The 12,926-nt window shown below is 31.0% G+C and overlaps 1 protein-coding gene across 1 annotated transcript in view; it reads right to left on the reverse strand.

The window, feature by feature from the left end:
* Positions 1–12,926, reverse strand: part of LOC145279692 (transmembrane 9 superfamily member 1-like) — a 918,708-nt gene that overhangs the window by 139,314 nt on the left and 766,468 nt on the right. The gene's annotated exons all lie outside the window — the stretch shown is intronic.

Genomic DNA, 12,926 nt, shown 5'->3' on the forward strand with positions numbered 1-12,926 from the left:
ATGAGCGTGAGGATTAAAGGACAAAAATCAGAAATGAACGTGAGGATTAAAGGATTAAAATCAGAAATGAATGTGAGGATTAAAGGACAAAAATCAGAAATGAGCGTGAGGAGTAAATGACAAAAATCAGAAATGAACGTGAGGATTAAAGGACAAAAATCAGAAATGAATGTGAGGATTAAAGGACAAAAATCAGAAATGAACGTGAGGATTAAAGGACAAAAATCAGAAATGAACGTGAGGATTAAAGGACAAAAATCAGAAATGAACGTGAGGATTAAAGGACAAAAATCAGAAATGTACGTGAGGATTAAAGGACAAAAATCAGAATTGAATGTGAGGATTAATAGACAAAAATCAGAAATGAACGTGAGGATTAATAGACAAAAATCAGAAATGAACGTGAGGACAAAATAAAAAATGAGTGATGAGATTCACTTTTTACTTTACATCTTGTACTTTCTCAATCAGTTTGAAAAGATGGAATTAAATGAATAAAGGAAATATTGTCTACATCGAATTGACTTTGATGAATACAGATGTCATTTTGATTCAAAGGAACGATAAAATTAAGGAATCAAGATTTTAGATTTCATTCAAGATAAATCCAAAGAAATAAATCAAACAAAAGAATCAATCATTTTTGTTTGTCTAAAGCCAAGTGGAAGTAGAAAGTGAATCTTTGGTTTACTTTCAGTGGCCGCGTAACTCTTGCTTCCCTTAGTTTGTTCTTTAGTCCTCACATTCTACGAGCGATTTTTCTTACAAAGACGGAAGAATTTGTTTTCTGAGTTAAAATCTATTTATATAATACTTACTGTTGGTTAGTTTTTTACCTTGAAATATAAATTGTCAATCAGATGAAGAATATTATGAAAGGATTGAAAATAATGAACAAAATGTAAACACAGTTTTTGACAAATATTTGTTAACATTAGATTAAAAACGCCCATGTTGTAGTCTAAAGGAATGTAGTTTTGTGGTAATGTATTTTACAGATGAAAAGGTCCTTAAAAAAAGAATTCTAGTCATAGAAATTCCATTTGATATTATGCACGGGAAGAAAAGAAAATTCTTCAAGTGTTGGTATGCAGACGACTTGTACTTGTGAATGTCTTACGAGAAACCAGAGAATGGAACTTAATTTAGCACTTTTGATGAAAATAACGAAAGAATAGAGAAAAAATTAGCTACATCTCTTCTGTTCAAAAGAGGACTGAAAGGAACAGAAAAGATAATTCACCAATAGATTAGGAAGACGATCTTGTATCCTATCAAGACAAAAAAGGATGCTCCAAGTGGCACCTCTCAAGATGTGGTAGTAATACTCCATCTTTTGTAGATAGAAGATTGCATCAGGAGTCAGGTACGTCCTGGACTGGTAGAATGATCCCACCAGTTAGTCAGCAACCTTAGCAACAGATTGGATAGAAGCAAGTCTTCTTTTTCAAATCTGAAGTGAAAGTCAGTCCAGGGAGCTTATCATAAAGGAATTCTTCAAGGAGAGAGCTATTTATTTCAGCTGGAGCAAAACAAGTGTCTGAGCATTGGTGGTAAAAAGAGGGAAGCTTGCTTTTAAAGGTGTTTTAAGTATCAAACCACTTTTCTCACCATTACACCGTCTTGCTCATGAAAACTTTGTATCATGAGATGATCATAACTTCAGTAAAATCCTTTATATATATATATATATATATATATATATATATATATATATATATATATATATAAATTAAATTACGTAAATTAAAAATTGAAAACATATATTCTTTGACAAGGAATACAGAAAATTCAAGTTTATTCCTTAATCCATGGATTTTCAATGAATGGAAATGTTTTTAGCAAAATAAATATAGGTAATTTTTAATTTTGCACATAAATTGAAAAGTAAATCTAAAATGATTGCATGAAAAAGATATTCCATGTTTACAGGAACAAAGATAGAGGAACAGTTATAAAATCCAAAGCAATGAAGACAGGTATATTCCAGACTGAATTGTGAGTGTTGGAGGTACATTTCAGGCTGAAAAATGAGTTCTTTGAAGTTCAAAATCATACATAGACATTAGGTTTACAGTATTATACAATCTGTAATCTAAAAGGATTTTGATTATTAAACTACCACCTTGCATTCATTAACCCTTATCCTCAAGTAGCCTTCGGGAATTGATAAGTGGTGACTCCCAAATAAAAAAAAATTTCATTTCATATATATATATATATATGTGAGTGTGTGTATGTGTTTAATATACATACATACATATATATATATATATATATATATATATATTATTCAAAAGTTGGGTAGCAAATCAATGTTCGAAGAAATGATTAAAAAATATTGGATAACTAAAACTTCAGTAAAAAAAAAAACACACACACGCATGTGTGTGTGTGTGTGTGTGTTTTTTTTACTGAAGTTTTTTTTTGATGGATTGAAATTCTTTTAATCATAATTTTCAAATTCATTCCAACTAGTAATTCTTTGCTTTTATTTTGCTAGTTTTTTCCTTTGAAGATAAAAGCCTATTTTTTAAAACTCCATGGAATAAGGAAAAATATATATCTTTTATATTGTTTGTTTGAACATAAATAATATGAATTTCATTTTTAATCATTTCAATTTCCATATATATATATATATATATATACACACACACACAGTGTGAGGCAAAAAAAAGTCTGCACTTGTAATTTTTTCAAAAACTGCAAATTAAAGCTAAATTTTATGTAACTGTTTAAACAACCTATACCTCATTTGATTCGCCTTTTATTCCTCTATAATTTTACTTGTTCATATTTGACTTTTAATTGAAATATTTTAGTGTTCATGTCAATTTAAAAAAATAACTTCAAATTAAGGAGGCAAAAAGAAAGTCCGCAGCAACAAATTCGCTTAAAACATGCTTTAATTATCGCCCCTTAATCAGTTTAACATATCCACCAACAGGCAACAAAGCATTTCTAATTGTAATTGTTGTTGCCCCAGGTTATACAACATAACATTTAGTCCATATGCCACAACGTTCTCTTAGTGATCGTCAGGAGCTCATTAATCTCCACCTTTCTGGTCTATCCAATCAAGAAATAGGCTGCAGATTGAAATATGATGAGAAAACAGAACGAAAGACAATGCAAAAGCACCAAAACACCGGCAGTGTTCGTGATGCCCCTAAATCTGGTCGTACTAGAGTGACTTCTAACAGGGAAGACAATGCTATCAAGATCTGCAGCCTAAGAAACAGATTTGAAACGGCTCCCCAAATCCAACAACAGTGCAATCTTGTTAAAAAGTGTTCCCTTTCTACTGTCAAGAACAGATTAAAGGAATTTAATTTGTGAGGATATGTTGCAGGACACAAGCCAATTGATTTCTGTAAAGAACAGAAAGCCCCATCTGGACTTCGTCAGATGCAACGAAGATCATGACTCTTCATATTGGTCAATAGTGCTTTTTAGCGATGAAAGCAAGTTCAATTAGGCAGTACGTCCGTCGGAAGAAAGATAAAGAATTTAATCCTAAGTGCTCAGTTTCAACGCTACAAGGTGGTGGAGGTTCAGTTTTGGTGTGGGGCATTATTAGTACCTATGGTCCAGGGCCTGTAGTTCGCTTGCAAGGTTGAATTAATTTGACCAAATACATTAATATGTTGACTGAGCATTTTCTACCCTACTTTGATTGGAATTTGAATGATAATCCCATCTTCCTGTAGGATAATGCTCCCATTCCCACAGCTGGCAATGTCAAGAGGTTCCTGGAAGAGCATGATATTCCGTGTTTGGATTGGCCTGCACAATCTCCAGACCTCAATCCTATCAAAAACGTATGGCATTACATCAAGCAACAGCTATGCAATAATATAATTTCAAATTTGGAAGAACTTTCGACAAAAATTAAACAAAAGTGGGATGCCCTTTCCCCAGAATATTGCTGCAGTCTAGGAATTCTCAAAAGATTGTAGGCTGTTAAATTGCAGGAATGCTATGCTACTAAATATTAACTAGTTCATTGTGTTCTTGTTGTATTTGTGTTGCATTAATGTCCTAAAGTTACATTCAAATAACAATTTTCCATTGTGCAGACTTTGTTTTTGCCTCCTCAATTTGAAGTTATTTTTTTAAATAGATGTGAACACTAGAATATTTCAATTAAAAGTTAAATATGAACAGGTAAAATTATAGAAGAATAAAAGGCCAATCAAATGAAGTATAGTTTGTTTAAACAGTTACATTAAATTTAGCTTAAATTTGCAGTTTATGAAAAAAAAATACAATGCAGACTTTCTTTTTGCCGCCTGTGTATATCTATATAATACTAAAACTCTATGGATCTTGTATGTTTGCAATCAGATTTCCGATTTTCAACATCCGGTTGCGCATGCGTAAATAGCAACGTCTTCAATCCGTTATTCCAATTCCGGAATTTTTATATCGCTTTTAATACAAACAATTTCATTTAATTTGATCAAATAGTTTTTTGTTTTTTTTTAACGGCTAAAAACATTCAACTTCGTAAAGTCTGTCGCAGTTTCAAAAAAACTTCTCCCTTTTAAAAAACAAAAGTAAACAAACAAGAAAAACAACACTCATTATTAATAGAAGCAGCGGCGGTGAAAGAAAACACCTCTCACTTTCCCTCTAATAGATTTCAACACTCCTACTCCCTCTGTTTTCGTTACGTACGCGAGAAATCTTTAATTCATGTCATTATAAATAAATAATTTTATAAAATCAACCGTAGTTTTTTTTTTTTTTAACAGCTAAAAACATTCAACTTCGTAAAGTCTGTCGCAGTTTCAAAAAAACTTCTCCCTTTTAAAAAACAAAAGTAAACAAACAAGAAAAACAACACTCATTATTAATAGAAGCAGCGGCGGTGAAAGAAAACACCTCTCACTTTCACTCTCATAGATTTCAACACTCCTACTCCCTCTGTTTTCGTTACGTACGCGAGAAATAGTTACGTGTATGTGTGAGAGAGAGAAAAAGGGAGCGATGTAAAACTGGATAGAGTTATCCCCCTTAACTAATGCAGACCTTTTTACTAGAGGGCGTTATTACAAAAAAATTTCTTTTTCTTCTTCCCATGTTTTTTAAAACGAGAATGCCAAGAGCGATAAGGGATCTGTTCATTGTGATACTTTTAAACACAGAATGTTCAAATCCTCTTGAGTTGTGGGAAAGATTTTCCAACTCCATGGCAATGGATTACTACAATGCAATGCAAATCCAAGTCAACAATCAGAACATGGTCAATAAAAATGCCACGTTGAGGTACATAAATGATAAACTTTGTGCTGCTGACAAATCACTGCAAGATTTTGGATTGCCTTTGCCTCAGAATTTACCTAATGTGATTCACATAAATAGAGCCATAATGGATGAGCAAAGTTACAATATAGCAGAGCAAATGACATATGTAAAGACACATCAACATTTATTAAATGATGAACAATCGATCATCTACAACTTTATATGCAGTTGCTTAAACACAGACTCTTCTTCATTGATTTTCATCGATGCTCCAGGAGGCACAGGAAAGACCTTCTTAATAAAACTTCTTCTTTCAAAAGTAAGGAGCTTAGGACAAATTGCACTGGCTGTAGCATCATCAGGTATTGCTGCAACATTGATGCCTGGTGGTCGCACTGCTCATTCCAGATTCAAGCTTCCTCTCAATGTAAGAGAAAATGATGTTTGTAATTTTGATAAACAATCAGAAACAGCCAACTTGATAAGGGCAGCAAAACTTATTATTTGGGACGAATGTCCAATGATAAGGGAGAGTTTAGAGACCTTATTATTAACATACAAATTAAATATTTTACACAATGGGTACTGAATGTTTGCTTAAATTAAATGAAAAAAGTTATATTTTATTTTCATTTTCTATTTAAAAAGCCATTATTAACATGTGGAGAGTGTTTTTTTTATTATTCTGTACTTTCAACTAACAATTTCATTTAAAAGATGATATATCAAAATTTGAATTTAACTATAATAAGGATTATGATACCTGTTCAGTGCATATTTACCTATAAGTATGACCAACCACTTATAATTCAGTAACTGTAATTTAAAAAAAAATAACAATTATAATAAACAGAACGACTCATAGAAATCTATCTATATTCTTTTTTCATTTTAATATACTTTCATAGAAATGCTTCTGTTATGTAAAAAAAAACTATTTTCTTTATGCCACAAGTGTCACGCTCATACATGAATTCCATAGCTAATATAACGTACTGACCCAACGGGTCACGGGTGGTCTAGTATATATATATATATATATATATATATATATATATATATATATATATATATATATATATGGCAAATTGAAATGATATCATATATTTTTTTATTTTTCATTTTAATTTACTTTATATATATATATATATATATATATATATATATAAAGCAAATTAAAATTATGAAAAATAATTAAAAAAAATATATATGATTATAAATTATAAAATAAAGCAAACCATAATTAAGATGTTCAGCTTTTTAATAAAAAACAACTCATGAAAATTTATCAACTAGTTTCATTTTGATTATTTCAGAGTGAAATTAGAAGTTCTTGCAGAAAAAGTTATTTCATTCAATTTAATTTTCGATTTACTAATATTCTTATTTCTACATTTTATCATCCCACAACAGATAAGTACACTTTCTGTAAATAAAGGAAATGTATTATAACTAGCAGGGCAACCGGACATTGCCAAGAACAAAAGTGAAATATAATTTGTATCAATCTTTTTCCACCTCCCCCGTTATTCGAATTGACATAATGGAAATAACGCTGAAAAAAAAAAAAAAAGAAGTCATTTCCCTTTACATGATAATAATAACAGATGTGCATACCTCTTTTTAACATTGAAGGATATAAATGGTCATTTGATCTCTAAATAATGAATATTTGTTTTGTAATTTTACATGTATATCTGGGATTATGACGATAAAAAAAACTTTGTGGGTATTTGTTATGTATTTTTCAAGTTTTACCTAGACATGCAGACATTTGCCCTTTATATAACTTTGGCATAGATTATTAGTAAGAAATTTCCTTTTGAAAAACTTGAGACAGCTCAGATGATAAATTCTAAAAAAGGAAGCTCAGCTCATAAATTTGATTTTTTTTATCACAAATCGTTAATCAGTCGTAAATGATAAAATCAGTAAATAAATACATTTTAACAGCCTTTCATTAAAAAAAGATCAATGACTTCAAAAAAAATCTTTTGTCTAAAAGAACGTCTGAAAGCGGGGGGGGGGGAGAACAAATGACGTGGATAAAAGAATCAGTCATTAAAAGAGGAGGAGATGTTCTTTTATATTTTCTCTTCAAATAAGCGAAGTGTTTTCAATTATCCGTTGGCTATTGTTAAATTGACAGAAGAATTCTTGAACCTTGTGCGCCGTTTAAAATGGTCTCAACTTATTTTGAAAGTTTATTTCCTTTCTTGGAAATAAATGGGACTTGTTACAGTGTTACCAATTCTGAGATTGGACAATTTCAAATTCTATTTTATCAAATAAAATTGTCATTTATAAAATCATTTATATCCACATTCATAAAAAAATGTGTTTGCGACTGTCTAAGGTGCTACTTTGGCTTGATATCTACAAGAAAAATATCTATATGGTAGGTTTCATTTTTTCCCCATATACGAATCTTGACAATACGTCATTATCTTTCAATTCCTTGTGTATGTGCTCCAATGTTTGGATCAACTAAAATTTTCCTGATGATTAATAGCAATATGATAAAAACTGAGTTGGTTTAAATTTGCGTAAGCTCTCTAATTCATCAGAAAAGATTATCAATTGGCTGAAGTGTTGTAGGGTGTAAATATTAGGACTAGGATTACAGTTCCAGGCTCGGTAACCACAGATTCTTTGAAAATCAATTAGGAAAAGTTGCTCTTGTTGATTGTAACATGAGGTGTACATTGCATGACAAAATGTCGATTCATGATATGCAGATAAGCACAAAGTGCACCCTATTTAAATTTAAAATCCATTTTAAGCAATTACCTTTTAGCAATTCAATAGTAAACTTGGTATGGGTGATTACGGATGCCTTAAATACTTTGCATTTCATGTGCCTTAACCATGTACAGCATGTAACCCCTTGCATCAAATTCATAATACGTTTAGATATTCTGGGCACTAGGAACATGGTAAAGTAACAAGAACTTGGTTCAAGTGTGTGATATGACTGTATGCAACCTGACTGATGTCGAACATTTCAATCAAACTACATGGAAAGCATTGCTTCATTTTTGGGGCACCCCAAATACAAAAAGAAAACAGATAATAACTTTTTAAAAATAAATGATTTTATAAACATAACCATGCATTTGGCTTTTAACTCGATTCTGGCCACAAATTACAGCTGAAAAGTTTCAAAATTGCTTTGGTTTTTTGTTACTGTTAGGATAATAGAACGATGATCAAGGCAGCTAACTCCGTTTCTGTTTCAACTGGATGAATAATTAATACATGGAATTTTTTACCAAAATAAAAGAAAGAAAGCAGGAAAAAGATTTCAGAAAATCTAACCTCATAATCATTTCTTTGACCATCCTATAAATTACATAGTGAATATGAGGGCTGGTCCGTAAAAATGACACCAGTAAATATGCCACAAGTGAATAAATAGGTGGAAAAAATGGCACAAAACACAAACAATTCTGTGAGAAAAAATTAGGACTGTCTGAAAGAGTTGTAGCTCGGCACCCTTTCTCTTGTTTTCAATATTTAAAAGTAAATGTTTAATAAAAATTCATTGTGTTGTTTCCAAGCAAATAAAATCGATTTTAAGTTTTTGTTTGGGAGTGGGTGAGGTTCCAACTACAATACCTTTAAATAGGAATTAAGTGATATTCCTGAAAAAACAAGACCCAACAGAGAAAAAAAAAATTCAGTAATCTGACAGATTAACGCCTTCACCTGAATTACCCACACACATAATCGCCTAAAAAAATAGAATTTCATTTGTTATGAGGTTAGCTGATGATCCTTAACCTTTAAATGTAAGTATACTTTCTTTTTATATCGACAAACTTCTTAAAGATTTGCCTTTATGCATTGCACCATTATTTTGATGAACTCATTGTAAGATTTTCATCTATATTTTTATTTTGTGCCATTCTTTTCCTATTCATGCACTTATACCATTTTTACCTAAATTTGGTATACACACAACACAAATTCTGCATCATAATATTTGTAGACATTTTAATTTACAATTCAAAAAATAAATTTGGTATACACACAACACAAATTCTACATCATAATATTTGTAGACGTTTTAATTTACAATTAAAAAAATATTCGTATTTTACACTTTGAAAGATTCTATACATACTATGTTATTCTAAAAGCACAAATAAACCTTTCTGTTTACAGAGAAGAAACGTCCCAAGATGGCCGTATGATTTGGATGTTAGGTTTGAAGAAAATCTAAGACTAATGCACACATAACTTATTTTAAATGCTTCCAGTTCACATGTACATGTAAACAGAAAAAAAAACGTTCCTGAATGTATATTCTCTTTTTTTTAACAAAGTTAGTTGACAGAAACATGCTGCGGAAAGTTCTTAAGACATTTGGATTCAAGAACTTCAGTCAAGAAGGATTTCTCCTTCACGGAAAGACTCTAGACCTAAAGGTTTAAGCATTTTCCAACCATTTTTCATAGACATTTTATCTTTCTTTTGTGGTGGTGGAATTCTCACTTTTATATGAAAAGCTTGGTGCTGGCATATCATCAGCCTATTTCATTTTAACTGTTTGTAATACACAGAGTATTGGTCCATTTTTTTTACATTTACTTTATGAAGTGTGTGTGTGGGGGGGGGGTCCTTAATTTGCGTAATGTTTAACTTAAAAGAATTACAATTTCACTAATTTACGAAACTAATATAGGAAATACATTTTCTTTACTACCACACTGAAATAAGGCACATAAATTATATTAAATGTTTCCGGTTAACATGTACATAAAAAACAATTTTACACAATAAAATAAACCAAAACAAAACAAAGCAACTCAAAAATAATATTTGATATATATATATATATATATATATATATATATATATATATATATATATATAGCATTCTTTTATCTCTCTTTTGGGCAAAACCGAGAAACGGGTCCTGCTAGTATATATACAAAATTAGTAATCGTAAATTTTGAAGCAGCAGATAAAGGAATGTAACTATAGCATCTGAAAACATGGGTGCTTTCCCTTCATTTCAGAGGAGAAACGTCCCAAGATGGCTGTTATATTTAGACGCTTAGTTTGCAGATAAAATGAGATTCCATTGCACAGAAAATGCTATTTCCAACATAAGTGTGACAGACGAAAATTCTTTCAAAATTAAACATTATATATAGAGGAACATGCTATTTCAAACTTACAAAATAAAAAAAGTTCTATAACATGTATAATAATATTGTAGACTGTTAAAATGCTATTTTAACCCTAAGATATGACCAAATCAAAGTCGAAGCATTTTTATAGAGCTACTTAGATGTAGTTAAAAGTCTAATCTTTTATCTTAACAACATGGATCTATGAATGATACAAAAAAAGAAAAGAAAAGAAACATCCTTATCTAGTTGACTTTATGTATTAACATGATTTCAGCATAAAATTATTTTGGAAATATTAAATTATTTTTTTAATGGAAATTGCTCCAGACGAGGTGTGAAGCCACTTGATGAAAGGAGCTAAAAATATTACTTCAAAGTTAAAAACTAGCCAGTGATGAGTGTTGATGAATAGATACCAACCTAGAAATCAGCGATGCCCCCCCTTGTCAGAAATATCGCTCATGGAATGTGAGGACTAAAGGATAAAATAAGGTAAGCAAGAGTTACGAGGCTGCTGAAAGGAAAGCCCAAAGTCCACTTTCTACTCTCCTACCAACGGAATTTCGACATAGAAAGAAAAACCAGGAAGCATTTTGTTTTACAGCTGTCTCTTCAAACTATGATATGAGTTTATCTGATTGAAAAGGTTTTCAATAGATTCGAACTTGACAGGAATCGAAATGGGAAATTGCAATTTTTAAGACATCTCTCTCAATTCATGCATTCAGCCAATCAGAATGATTCATTAATATAAAGAAATCAAGGGAGCTAACTCGATGATGGATTACTATTAGGTTAAAAGTTTTTCCTTCCTTTTTTTGTTGTTTTTTTTTTTTAATCAACACAAGTATTTTAAATATATCTAAAAAGATAAAATTCTAAAAAGTGATGAGGATTTGGCAGACAATTCAAAAGACATCTGGTTACATCCATCTGTAAATTCATGCTGACATATTAGACTTGAAATCTATTTCACAGATCTACTTCTTTTAATTAGCCTCACCTTTTATGTCCGATTTCATTTTTCGAAAAAAGACAGATGCATTGAAATTATTTAGAATTTATTTCAGGAAAATGCATTAACAAAAATCATTTTTGTCAGATGAATATTATGTGTTTATAATCATTGTACGTGAAGACGGCAATTGTTAAGAGATAGGTGCACTTCTCTCATTCTATCCAACGTTTGGTGTGATTAGTTAGAACTACTGGACAATTAGCATAAAACAAATCTAATTACCTTAGAAGGAACTCTAGAAATATATTCTTTTATGAGTTATGCGCATGGGCACACACATACACACCCACATATATATATAGAGAGAGAGAGATGGAGAGAGAGATTGAAAAAGTTTGAATTTGTAGAAACAAAAACTAAAATTATTCATAATTCCAAGAAATAGATAAAAATAAATGAAACCATGTTTTAGAGGCATTCATACTATATGAGGATGGGTTGTCGGTTGGTTGGTTTGTCACGCTTGAGCTATTTTTTTTTTTTTTTTTTACATAATTGTTAGATGCGTCCATATATCGTTATGTAACATGCTTAAGTAGAATGAAAGGAATAATGAGAGGGAGAGATAGGATAGATCAGAGCGAAGCAGGGGAGACAGAGAGGAGGGGGAGACAGAAGAAAGAGTTGGTCAAAGGAAGAAGAAAGAGAAAAAACCAAGAAAAAGAGTAAAAACAAAGAGTAAAATAACAGCGAAGGAGAAAGAGAGGGGAAAATAGTGAAAGATAACAGCGTGAGAGAGAAATGAGAGAGAGAGAGAGAGAGAGAGAGAGAGAGAGAGAGAGAGAGAGAGAGAGAGAAATAAAAAAAAAAATTTGTGTGAGAGAGAAAAACAGAAAAAGGAAAATATAGAAAGGGATAACAGAATGCAATATATAACGCAAAGAAAAAGAGAGATAACAGAGAGAGAAATTAAAAAAAAAAAAACTCCATAAGAGGAGAGAGAGAGAGAGGGTGAGAACGTGAGAGAGAGATTTCCCCCTGAAGGCTAAAAGGGAAAATGGATTTTATTACATTGTGCGAGAAAGTTCCATGTATTAATGGCTAATTACAACAAAAAAATCTAATTTTAATGATTTTCTAACAATGTTTCATTTTTTCAATGATAAAGTTGTTTTCCTTTTCTCTGGTTTTCGTTTGTTTTTTTCTTAATCAATGATGATTGGTAATTTTGAAAAAAAAAACAAAAAAAAACGGTTTGACTTTAATTTAAATATCAACACATAAGACTAAGAAATAATGTTTGTCACAGAATGAAGTGGGCATCGTATAACAACTCTTATGACTGATACACACACACACACACACACTGAGAGAGAGGACATGGCTTTTAGGAAGTTTTTGTTTGATAAACTAGACAAAAATGTACAGTGCGCCAACAACTAGTCACATTTTTATGAGAGAGAGAAAGATAGAGGGAGAGGGAAAGGCAAGGGGGGGGGGCGAGAAAAACGAAAGAGAAAGAAACAAATGTTTTTATATTGTAAATCAAATAAATTAAAATTACTTTTTTTTAT

This window comes from Euprymna scolopes, chromosome 7 (assembly GCF_053919585.1).
Source record: "Euprymna scolopes isolate OS-2025 chromosome 7, ASM5391958v1, whole genome shotgun sequence".
Lineage (NCBI taxonomy): Eukaryota > Metazoa > Mollusca > Cephalopoda > Sepiida > Sepiolidae > Euprymna > Euprymna scolopes.